We start from the raw sequence: 12,500 nt of genomic DNA, 5'->3' as shown, positions 1-12,500 counted from the left end.
ACAGCGTTCCTCTTTATAATGTGATACACGGTAACGAACAATACAAACTTCTCCTGTTGTATGTCTCACAACCATTAAAGACACTTTATAAGATGAGCGGTGCTGAACGAGTTAAATGTTTGACTGAAAATAATCTTGAAGAGCAAGTGGAACTTTTTTGTAATAATTTACAAGACGAAATCCTCAGAAGACCATTGCATTATCCATAATTCCTTTCGTAGTCTGGCTGCTAGTGTATGTTCCTTAATGGTAAAGCAGAATGTATCACAATTGCATTTCATATTTGTAATATTGATTTCCTTTTATCCATTGTCAATAGTTATTTTGTGTATAGCTAATAGGGCAAATTGCAAATAAATTCTAGTTGATAAATTTTGGTGTGAAATGGATGATGATACTGGTTCAAAGGTTCTGATAAAATACCTGTTTATCTTTTGCCTCTTGCAGTTTAGCTTTTAGTTCTTCAACAAGATCTAACGATTTTGTGTTTTCTGTATGAGAATCCTTACTTTCATTATTGAGGCGATCAATCACACCATCTTCCTTTAACTTTTGAGCTCTTTCCTTGGCTCGTTTTCTGCACGTTTTTGATTCTTTTTTTGCAGCCTTGCTCTACACTTAATTCAAAACAGACGGAGTGTTACTACTAATACAATAATAATAACAGCCATTTTATATTTCTATGTAGTACACCAAACATTACCTAGACACCTGATGATCATAATTGTCAACTAAAATGTTCACAATCATTCAATTTTGAAAAGCAAGTAAAAATTGGTGATACAAAAACAAAAAGAAAATCACATTGACTTTTTAATCATGCTCAAGTTCAACGTGTCATGAATACCGTAATAATGAAGATGAACTATTTGAGAAAATATGTTTATCATGTGTTGTTTGAACATAGAAGAACATATGAAGACAGACAAGTGTTTGAAATACACAAAGGTAAAATCCTTTGGGGACAACAAACTTTTCCAATCTGACCACCAACTCTGAACACTAGCTCGTATTCACCCAAAATTTTTACAATATAAAGATGCAGGCTAATTAGATGATTTAAATAAGTGTACACAATAGTACAAATCATGTACACTACAGTACTTATTTATTTGTGTGCACACATACAAATGCTACAAGTACAAGTGCAGTTCGTCAGACACTTTATACAGGTAAAGACTTGAGTTGCATGATTCTATATCCAACTAAAGCAAAAACCTTATCTCAAACGTGAATGTACATTTGTTCCTAAGGTGATCATTGAATTACACTTGTGCCAGTGGAAGTTGAAATGTTTTTGTAAAAATTGTTTATGACCAAATATCGCAGTGTATTGAAAGTGGTTTTATGTATATAAATAAAATAAGGAAACAAAAATTAATCTTTCAGCAGTAACAGGTGATTGGTTGGCATTGACCATTGATTGATGATTGAACTGGCACTGAGGCTGATGGAAAAGTATGAAAATTGAAAACTCTACCTGAAGACATGATGCCTCTTTTGAAAAACTATTACAACAAGGAGCACTTCAAGGGATAAAGAAGTATTTATCGATTTCAAGATAGTTCACCATCAAATTTTGCCATATTTATGCCTATTTCCTCCGCTTTGTCCACTAAATTTAGATTACACCACATATATTTCCTCATCATCGGTAGTATCTCGTGGTTTCTTCGTGACCGTACGCCTTATGAACTATAATTATCTTTTATCTGGAGTATTATCAAAGGTCACGTGAACAAATCAAACAACAGCAATGTTTGCCACAGTCTCTAAAAACGATGTGAAAGCTTTTAAAAGAAAAGGATGTGGAAAACACTAAAAAAGCGGCGAAGCTGCCTTTGAACACGTTTACAACATATTTAAACGAGACGAACTTGAATAAACCTTCTGATAAAACAAATTAGCGAAGGTTTGAAAAATGTTTTATAATGAAAACTTTAAATGTAATTGACATTATAGCAATTCATGATGATAGTAAGCTGTAAATTCACGTTACAACGACAGCTGTTGAGTACATGTAATCTTAGTTTACATTGTGCCTAGTGACGTTAAACATCATGAGTTGTAAATGAAAAACCTGAAGATCTTCCATTATTTCTCCTTCTTCACGTTTCATTTTAAGTTTCTCAATCTGAACAAGTTTCTTCTTAAACCATGAAGTTGTTTCTCTACTTGTTCTCGTGATGTTTCATGAGTGTTTGTGGATGCTGAAGTGGAGTCTGTGTTGGTTTCAAAATCAGATTGTTCGACTTCCTCCTCCGGTCTACGTTTGAAAATGTTATTGTCAGGGGATGAAAATATCGCGTCTTTTGAACGAATTTGGGACTTTTCTTGATCACAAACAACGCTCTTATATCATAGCGGGTTTCGCAGCGGAAGCTCGTCTCGTTCGTCTCGTTTAAATATGAGCCCCAAAAAATTAACATACTCATGAAATTAAAACACGCAATTATTGACGGACAGCCAATTGTTTGGATTTTGACTGAGTAGAGTTTGCTTGTACTAAATTTATAAATTTGTTCAGCCAACTTTGAAAAAGTAAATTATGACAGGAAAAAACACAGGTTCCAAACAAGAAGAAGTAAACGACCATATTCAAACACAATATGAAGAAAGAGAGAAAGCTACGTATTCAGAACCAGTCGTGAGGAAGCGAGGAGAAAAATACTTGTCTTATGTATTATGTATACTTATCGCTATAGGAATATTTGTGTTCAGCTTTTTCTACAAAGAGAGCACAGCGTATACAGAATTAAAGGATATCACTGAAAATACTTTGAAAGCAATCAAAAATGGCACACTTGTCGTCTATGTTGAGGAAAAAGAAGATACGTATCCAGTGCAGTTTAACATTGGTATCGGATTGCTATCCTACATCTTGGTAACGTTCGTCAATCGTGTTATTCAGGTAGTGGATGAGTTCCGCCAGTTTCGAAGTCGTTACAAAAAGAACATTCGTAAAATTTTGAGTTCATGTTTTAGTGGAATCTCGTGGGTGGAGTTATAGTGCTTTTGTTTCTAGGTGGTGCGTTCGTGGCAACTGGTCGAATTTTGAGCGGAAAGGAACCAGTGCACATCGAAGATGCCATAACTATAGCTTGTGCAATCGGCGTCTATCCACTTGTCGCTCATCTTCTAGGTTTAAATGCTCTGTCAGAAGCAGAATTCTCGAAAATAGTTGAAGAGAAACAACTTTATCCTGCCTATACACTGGCGTGGAACTACTATTTTGAAGTTTTGCAAAATCTCTTACCCATAGTCAATGAAAGATTTACAGAAGATTTACAAAAGAAGCAACGTCAAGATAACGAAGATGCAGAAACTGACAAAAGACCAACAGAATGTAAAGAATACATAGACTCAAAAAAACTGATCCTGATTGTTCCACACGATTGCAGAACTTTTCAAAACTTAGAACAAATCGATTCAAACTTCAAAAAACTATATGATGTTGAAGGCAAGGGGTACAGTGTTCCTCTTTATAATATGATATACGGTGACGAACAATACAAACTTCTCCTGTTGTACGTCTCACAACCATTAAAGACACTTTATAAGATGAGCGGTGTTGAACGAGTTAAATGTTTGACTGAAAAACATCTTGAAGAGCAAGTGGAACTTTTTTGTAATACTTTACAAGACGAAATCCTCAGTAAACCATTGAACGAAGACTTCAAGGAAAAATGCGTTGTTTTACTATTAAAGGCTGACCATGAAAGAAGTTTGGGAAATGGAGGGCTTGTTGAATCGATCATAAAGCTTAGGACGTGACGAAGATTCTAGTGGTAGAAAACATGATCAATGCATTGTAGTCCTAAAACCACCTCCAAAACATTTTCTTTGCTAGCGAAATCTAAAGCAGAAAAGACTTCCCACTAAAACAAGGTATACTATGCTACGTTCAGTTATGTATATACATAACTGCTTTTAAGGAGTTGTAAGTTATGCAAACCTAACTCAACCTAAATAAGTAAACGGCGACAGGCTTATCAAGATTATTATTCCATTTATATCATTTTTACACACGAGTTCCTAACTCTATTAAGTGTCAGATTTCCATGTTTTCATTAATTTAACCAAAGTCTTTACTATTTTGTATTGTGCCAGAATTGAAACATCAAATGTTCACTTGTCACTAGCTCATTCTCTATGCATGCAAGATGTCTAAAATATTCAATCCTTGTAAGGATTCAAAAGCAAAGATGCTTTTGATTCTCACTGCTCTAGTCACAGGCAAGCACCATGACTGTAAACATACATACAAGATAACAATAGTTATTAATTAATTTCTTACCCATTTTAAAGTTTGTGAGAATAAAGAAATTCATAAAATGCTGAGTTTGCCTAACTTTTGTTAATATTTTCAGATGAATATTACAAAGACACATCAACAAATAATGAAAAGAACCCCTTCTTCCAAAACATTCATTATCAAGAAAATACAAGAACCCCAAAAGTTAGAACAACAGAAAATGTTGCACTAAAGATACAATCACTCCAAAATATGAAGTGAGCGACAACAGTGAAAATCATTCCTTAAATGAAGAACACGCTGATGACAAACATGAACAACCAGAAAATGTAGAAAGTCTATCAAGCACTAGCAAGTCTCAATTTTTCTACTGAAGCACAAGTTTGTTGTCCAAAACAGCCACAAACCATTAAGAAAGTGCCTAAAAAGCAAAATTATGTTGTCTATGAAGAAGATGAAGAACAACCGCTGATTCAAGCTGAATACAAAACAACTCATGAGGATGATAAAGAACAACAATAATGTTGACAACAAACAAAAGGCAAACAATGAAAGCAACAAGAATGAGAACTCTAAAATCACCCCCTTAATAGAAGCCTCTAAAGTTGAAAAAGAATCAACGGATTGAGGAAGAAATTACAGAAGTTCCAGATCCATTAAAAGTCTAACAATATCAAAGCAACATAGGTGACAAAATGCTGATGAAGTTCATGAAGAAGGTTTTGAAGAAGGTTTTCATGGAGAAGATATTCATCATTTATAAAAAAATATCAATAATGCCTTTTACTAACAGAGCAAACCCTGCCATTTTATCTTGCATTATCCATAATTCCTTTCATAGTCTGGCTGCTAGTAAATGATCCTCAATGGTAAACCACAATGTATCACAATTGATTTCATATTTGTAATATTGATTTCTTTTATCCATTGTCAATAGTTATTTTGTGTTTAGCTAATAGGACAAATTGCAAATAAATTCTAGTTGATAAATTTTGGAGTGAAATGGATGATGATACTGGTTCAAAGGTTCTGATAAAATACCTGTTTATCTTTTGCCTCTTGCAGTTTTGCTTTCAGTTCTTCAACAGGATCTAACAATTTTGTGTTTTCTGTATGAGAATCTTATTTTCATTCTTGAGATGATCAATCACATCATCTTCTTTCAACTTCTGAGCTCTTTCCTTGGCTCATTTTTCTACACATTTTTGATTCTTTTTTGCAGCCTTGCTCCCAACTAAAAATAAGGAAACTAAATAAAATAAGGAAACTAAAAATTAATCTGTCAGCAGTAACAGGTGGTTGGTTGGCAATGACCATTGATTAATGATTGAACTGGCACTGAGGCTGACGGAAAAGTATGAAAATTGAAAACTCTACCTGAAGACATGATGCCTCTTTTGAAAAACTATTACAACAAGGAGCACTTCAAGAAATAAAGAGATATTTAACGATTTCAAGATAGTTCACCATCAAATTTTGCCATATTTATGCTATTGCCTATTTTTCTCCGCTTTGTCCACTAAATTTAGATTACAACCATTGAGTTCTATAAGACCTGGAGGAAACGTCAACCAAATTATAAATTATTAGCGCGCGGCCGCGTGGTCAAAAACATGGCGGATTTTGGTTGTCAAAGTCATGAAAGACGCGGGCTCATAAAATAAAATATTTTTCGCCCACCCGGATTTGACAACCACAATTGCGATTATATAAAATATCAATGCCAAGCACAAAAACTTTTAGAAATTTTATTTTTAAAACATGCTGCAGACTTGTTTGGTATACGGATGCTGAAGTAATGCCAGAAAAGGAAACATTTCATGACACTGGTAAGCAACGTAAGATTGTTTACCATTTAAAGTGTTCAGTGTTTTGTTTTAAGTCAATACTTGAAGTGTGATGGTATATATTTCGTGAATGTTTTTACTCCTAAGTTAAAATTTAAGTTATGTATATCCAGTCTTATTTGTTCTTTACTTAGTCGCTTGCTAGACGAGGCAAAGCAATCAATCTTATTAGATATGCATGTCTTAAAACTCCTTGTTTCAACTGACTTACCTCCAAGAAATGGAGGATTTTTTCATGATATTTTTCTGAAAATATGAAGCAAATATTAAGAATAGAGCTGTATTGAAATCAAATGCAGTGCAGGATTAATTAATGAACTCTTTGGTACATGTCGTACATTAAAAAATACCTGTCTTAAACAGCTAGCCTGAACAATTTGATAGATTATGGACAATCATGATGATGGTGTGTAAAGGTTTGCTTTATGCTAAAAGTTTTAAATACCATTGGGTGTTTTTGTAAATGAATTGTTTGTTCTAGTAAACAGGTTAGTACATCAAAACCAAGATAAAAACTACTTTGTTCAATAATGTGACAATTATGCTCCTACCTTGAAATTTTTGTCAAGAAAAGCTTATGATGACATGCATGAAACATTAAATACAGTACTGCATCATCTGACAAAATCCATAATGCTTTTCAATTCCAGGTGATTAAAAATTCACATAAGATGCATTGGTTGCAATGAAGTTGAATGTGGAAGAAGCAAAAATTGATGCATGTAAGAACTTTTTTGTCTGGAAGAAATACAATGTTATTTAAAATAAGAATAGCAATCTAGTAAAAGAAGTGATATCTGTCTTCAACATGAGACTTTTCCAATTATGTATAGTTTCTTTGTACAAAATACTATTTTACATAAACTTGATTTTTAAGTCATTTACTGATATTTTTACCAAAAGACAAAAAGAAAAATTCAAAGGCATAATGTAAAATTCAAAAGTTTGTCAAGTTGTTTGAACCTAAAAAAATAGTTTAGGTAACTGCAATTGGTAAGGACACAAGAGAAAAGTAGTTCAAGAAGGTTAGTATTTTTGAGAATTAATATAAGTTCTCTGACATACATAACACAAGGCCATAATATTATGAATAATGACTGTACAATAACAATTATACAACATGCTAAATATCTTCACCTACATTATAATTATTTAAACAGGTTTGCCTTCATGCAGCAATAAGAAAAGTGTTACGTCAGAGAAACCAATGCACTTTAATTTAAGAAATCGATTTTCAATGTATTTCATAATGTAGTTCTGTTCAGTAGTACATCCATGGTTGTCAATGACAATCCAGTTTCTAATATCTTGGCTCAAAACAGAACTAGCAACATGATTATAGAATTTCTGAATTTCATTCTTTTGCTCTCCCAGTTTAAGATATTTTCTTCATAAGTTCTCAGTAGATTTATCAGAATATCATAATACCTTATAAGACACCCAGAATCAATCCTACCAAAAAAACCTAAAAACATACATACCTACTTGATATATTTCCAGTCGACTTAAGTCGTAGGGGTAAGCTAACTTTTCAACTCCTTTGGACATTTTAACTAAGATTTACCAAGCTATTAAAAAGACAGTTGCACCAAGCTGTTGATAAACAGTCAAAAACACAAGTATTGCTCATGGGATTATGCGTCAAAGCTTAACGACACATTGACAGTGCAAAGAATGCCGTTTTATATTTATTTCTAATATGGCTTAAGCATTACTTGACAAAATATACGTTATTTTACCGTAGATTTTCCTCATTTAAATGTGTGTGTCTTTTTCACAAAAACCTGAAGCATTATTTTCAATACTTTATGCTTACGGTATCGTGGTTGTTTTCGCTGGTTGTCAATATAAGCAGTAAAGAGATTCGGGAGGGAGCGAATGTTAAAAATTTTTCTCAAAGGAAGTTTTGACAATTGAATCATTAGCCTCTATATTGATAGTGTAGGTCGCAAGGAGAGTTAACGGGAGCCTGTTGCTTTGTGGTAGGAAAATATATTTCGACTTCATGTTCATAGTAACATAAAAGAATTTTCAAAAACAAACAGATATCAGCCAGTAATACGGATACGCAGTCCATTACTGTGACCATTCGGCTATTTATAACGTCAACACACAGTTCACCAAAACATCGTTTCACGTGCGGTAATATACTCATAGCCGTCAAAGCGTTGGTTTGCTCGAAGCATACCATTGATATTAAGATCGTATTTTTACATCGACAATGATGTTTCGTTTGTTCATACCCTCGCTTGGCTTTTCGTCATTTACCCATGAAATCATAAATTTACCTTAGCCTATTTGCAAATAAGCTTCAAAAGCAAAGATTCTTTATTTGCTCGGTGAAAGGATCAAGAAGAAATGATCAACATGATTTACAGAAAGCCGTTATGTTGTGAATACGACAATTACGGAAGATCGCAAGAGGGAAGATGATCTGTTAAGCCCAAAAATGATAATGCTGTAAATATTACTGATGACCAGAAGTTTACTTGATCACGGTCACCGGCGGATGATTATCTGGTCGATGCCTGAGCTTACTGAAGTTCATGAACAAAAAATAAAGGCAGTGTTTACGCTGATTGTCAACAACTATCGGAAAGCGTCATAAAGCTTGGTGTTCATGTACCAGTACCGAGATTACGATTGATGCAAGATGCTAGCACAACCGAATGTCATCAAGCTTTATAGCAACGCACGTTAATCATGCATATATTCTCAAAATAACATAGTTGAAAGCGTTAAACTCAATACTAGCACTAACGCACTATACCGAAGTTATTTGATCTCAGTGATGAAACCTTTACTGTACCGTATTTCGCTACTTCATATTCTCATTTAAACAGTTCGAGCTTACTTTACCATTAGAGTATGCAGAATGGGATTACAGCATCATTGCCGCTTCAACAATGTTAATTTTCAAAAGCTTTCCACAAATATACTGCTCTTTACTTTCATTATATCGATGATAGGCAGCAATGAATTCAACAATCCTTCAGAAAGTGCAAAGTTTCAGTATGCCAAACCGCGTTACTTAACTGTTTCACTTTATGACCTGTTACGATCATTAGCGCATTAACATTCATGCATGAAGAAAACACAAGTGATTACCGGTATGAACAATGCACTGTCCGCCATGAAATTTATTATGAAGTGAAAACCAATCATCTTCAACAGCACTATTGCCGAAAATATAGAAAAACACTCGGCAGAAGAGCTGCAACCAAAACGAATTAGTAAACAACATTGAAAGTTAGGGCGCCTTCGATGACACGTATTTGCCTCATGTTATCAATACAACAACAGCACAGTGTTTCGATGCAAAGCCGCATTGAACACAAAACAATAAAGCACCACAATATTGTTTGCTTCATTTCAAACCTACGTAGCATCTTTTGAAGCTTAATATGAACCAATACAGAAAATACGTAAGAACTGAGAAAGATTTAATACTACTAAGAAACAGCAAAGAAAGCAGGTCAGCAAATTAAAAATGGCCGGTCTCACTGCGAATCACCGGTGGAGATGAATCATGACAGTACTTTGGTATAGACCGGTGAGTTTGAACAACAAACATTGCTCGATGCCGGTAAGAAAACGACGTGACAGCCCGCACAAGTGCAGCCGATAGCTCTTCATCGATAAGTTATAATACGCATACTGAAATAGAGTATATGACTGCTGGTTAAGCGACTAGAAGTTTATCAGATTTTCATCAGTTAAAGCCGAATTGACATAATTTTTTCTTTTCATTCTTTTCTCGAGGGAGTGGAATGAAAGCGAAGTCATTTCAAATTCAGCGGTAACGGACGAGTCCGCCATTTATGTCACCAGATAGCAGCCGCGCTATTGCCTAGCTATTATAGAACTCAATGACCAAAATCCGCCATTACCGCCATGTTTTTGACCACGGGGTCCAGGCCATTGAGTTCTATAATAACTGGAGCGGCTATCTCAAGCGCGGCCTTAGATATCTGGTGACGCCAAAAAAATGGCGGATTTCGTCCGTTGCCGCTGAGATTTACCGAAATTGACCGCTTTTCCGAAAATTTCACAATTTCCCACCTCCTGAGGAAAAGAGAAGAAAAATGTATGTGTGTATTTGGGATTCGGCAAGCAATTTTTTGATGAAAATCACGATAAAAACCTACAATTCGTAACAGCGAGTCAACATAGCTTTCCAGTTATCGGCTCCTACGAGGATGTATTTATAACTATCGATGAAAGAGCTATATGTCGGCTACACATCTATGAATGCAGATATGCGTCGTTTTCTTACCAGCGTCAAACTTGTTTGATCGATTAAACTCTTTAGTCTATACAAAAAAGTATATCAGTTCATCTCCACAGTGGTTCACGAGAGAGAAGTTAGCTTATTTTTATCATATTTTGCTTCTTTTACTTACTTCTTTTAAAAAGTAAATAAAATCTCTGGATATTTACGTATTTTCTGTAATTGAGTTTCATATTAAATTTCAAAAGACTCAAGTCTGCATAGGTTTGGTAAATGAAAACAAACAATATTGTATAGAAATTACTTTAAGTAACCTTTTGTGATGTTCTGAAGTGCAACTGCATCAAATACTTGTAAAGTTGTAGCACATTTTGATTTTGTTGTATTGATATATGAATTGGGCAAAATGCAAATAATCATCAAAACACTTATGCTTCCAATGGTGTTTATAATTCATTTTTAGTTTTAATACTTCTACCCTTCTTTTCACTTTGTTTTGTTTTTCCTATATTTTCAATATAAGTGCACAATTTGAATGATTAACACAGTTTTCACTCAATAATAAATTTCATAAGCAGTTGGTAGTGCATTTTGTTCTCTGAGTATCCACATTTGGTGTTTTTCATACATGAATGATGAAATGCATATGGATATGTCATAACAAGGCAATAAAACCAAATGAATTAAATACCTATAGTGTACTTTTATGCTAGAAGCTTAAAAGCTTCTAGAAATTATAAAGTTATTGGATTATATTACCTCTATATCATCAATCTCATGAAAAGAAATAAGAAGCAAAATATTTGTAGAAAAGCTTTGAAAAGTGAAAAACATTTATTTAAAAAGCAGCAATGATGCATATGATAAATCTCCATTCTGTACTCTAATAGGTAAATAAGCTCAAACTGTTTCTTAAAGAAATATAAGAAATATATAAGAAATATACAGTACAGTAAATTTAAAGGTTTCATCACTGAATCTTTAATGCTTCAGTATAGTGCATTAGATATTAGTAACATTTAAACAACACTCAACTAAAATATTTTGATAAAGATATGACATGATTTAAACATTAAGTTATATAAAACCCAATGGCTTATACAGTTTAATGCTTCACATCTGCATCAAGTCATCATCAATCTCAGTACAAATGTTTACATAGACACAAACTTTATGGCCTTCCATTTTATATGTTGTGAATTGACATTTAATTAAGCATCAAAACACACAACCTTCTTGCCATCTTTTTTTGGTTCATGAACTTTAACTTCAAAGCATTCAAGGCATCATTAGTGAATCCATTGTCTCCATCCATAGAATTTGACCATGATCAAATTAAATAACTCTGGATAAGGCAGACAATAAATCAATTATCTTTACAGCATTATCATTTTTTTAAGACTCTGCCTGGTCAATAACATCTTCCAGTCATCTTTACTCCTTGGTCTTCCCTGCATGTTGTCAGCAAATAGAACATAACAAGCTCTGCTCCAAATCATGGGTACTGTTGGGGCTGATCATTTTTGATACTTTTCACAGAGCAAAATGTGTGCAGGGTCTTTTTGCTTTAGGGAAACTATTTTGCAAATAGATAGTAAATTTACGATTTCATGCATTAACAAATGACAGAAAAGTATGCAGAAATTTATAGACAAAAACAGGAAAACATCAGTATATTTGGCGTTCAAGTCAGTCTTAAAATACGATCTTTAATATGTATTTTATGGCTTTTCAAGTGCATGTATAATTGCTTTTCAATCGTTGACGGACTAACAAAACAAACAACTACCTCACCTGTGGGAAGCGATATGTTCCTTTTGTGGAAACTACGACATCCAACAATTGAACGATTGAAGTGTTGGCATAAAAGAAATGCCAAAAAGAATCGTCACAGAATATGGAACTAACGATATCCATATTCTGTGATATCGTGTTTGTTTTGAAAATTCTTTATAATTTACTATAGACACCAGGGGAGGTCGAGAATATTATTTTTCTGCAAAGCGATCATTTCAGCGGAAATACGTCCGTTGGCCGCCATTTTTTTGGCGACCTCGCCCCAGTAAAGATAGCCGCTCCAGTTATTATAGAACTCAATGGTCCAGGCCCCTTTGCCCCTCCAGGTTTTATAGAGCTCAATGATTACAACAGGTAATCTAAACAGGCA

At 34.0% G+C, this 12,500-nt stretch overlaps 1 protein-coding gene and 1 long non-coding RNA gene across 2 annotated transcripts in view; both read right to left on the bottom strand.

The window, feature by feature from the left end:
- LOC124453301 overlaps positions 1–1,809 on the bottom strand; it is a 7,641-nt gene extending 5,832 nt beyond the window's left edge. The window contains exons 1-2 of the long non-coding RNA XR_006951043.1: positions 1,481–1,809; positions 424–617 (exon numbers count right to left, since the gene is read on the bottom strand). This is a non-coding gene — a long non-coding RNA (uncharacterized LOC124453301). The remainder of the gene's footprint in view (positions 1–423; positions 618–1,480) is intronic.
- Positions 1–12,124, bottom strand: part of LOC124453300 — a 14,377-nt gene extending 2,253 nt beyond the window's left edge. Inside the window, exon 1 of the mRNA XM_047004090.1 lies at positions 12,113–12,124. The gene's annotated coding sequence lies outside the window, so the exon portion shown is untranslated. The remainder of the gene's footprint in view (positions 1–12,112) is intronic.
- Positions 12,125–12,500: the final 376 nt, after the last annotated feature.

The sequence above is a fragment of the Xenia sp. Carnegie-2017 genome, unplaced genomic scaffold (assembly GCF_021976095.1).
Source record: "Xenia sp. Carnegie-2017 unplaced genomic scaffold, XeniaSp_v1 HiC_scaffold_25, whole genome shotgun sequence".
NCBI classification, from domain to species: Eukaryota; Metazoa; Cnidaria; class Anthozoa; order Malacalcyonacea; family Xeniidae; genus Xenia; species Xenia sp. Carnegie-2017.
The sequence above is the reverse complement of the archived record's forward strand: the minus strand, read 5'-3'. Positions and strand labels throughout refer to the sequence as shown.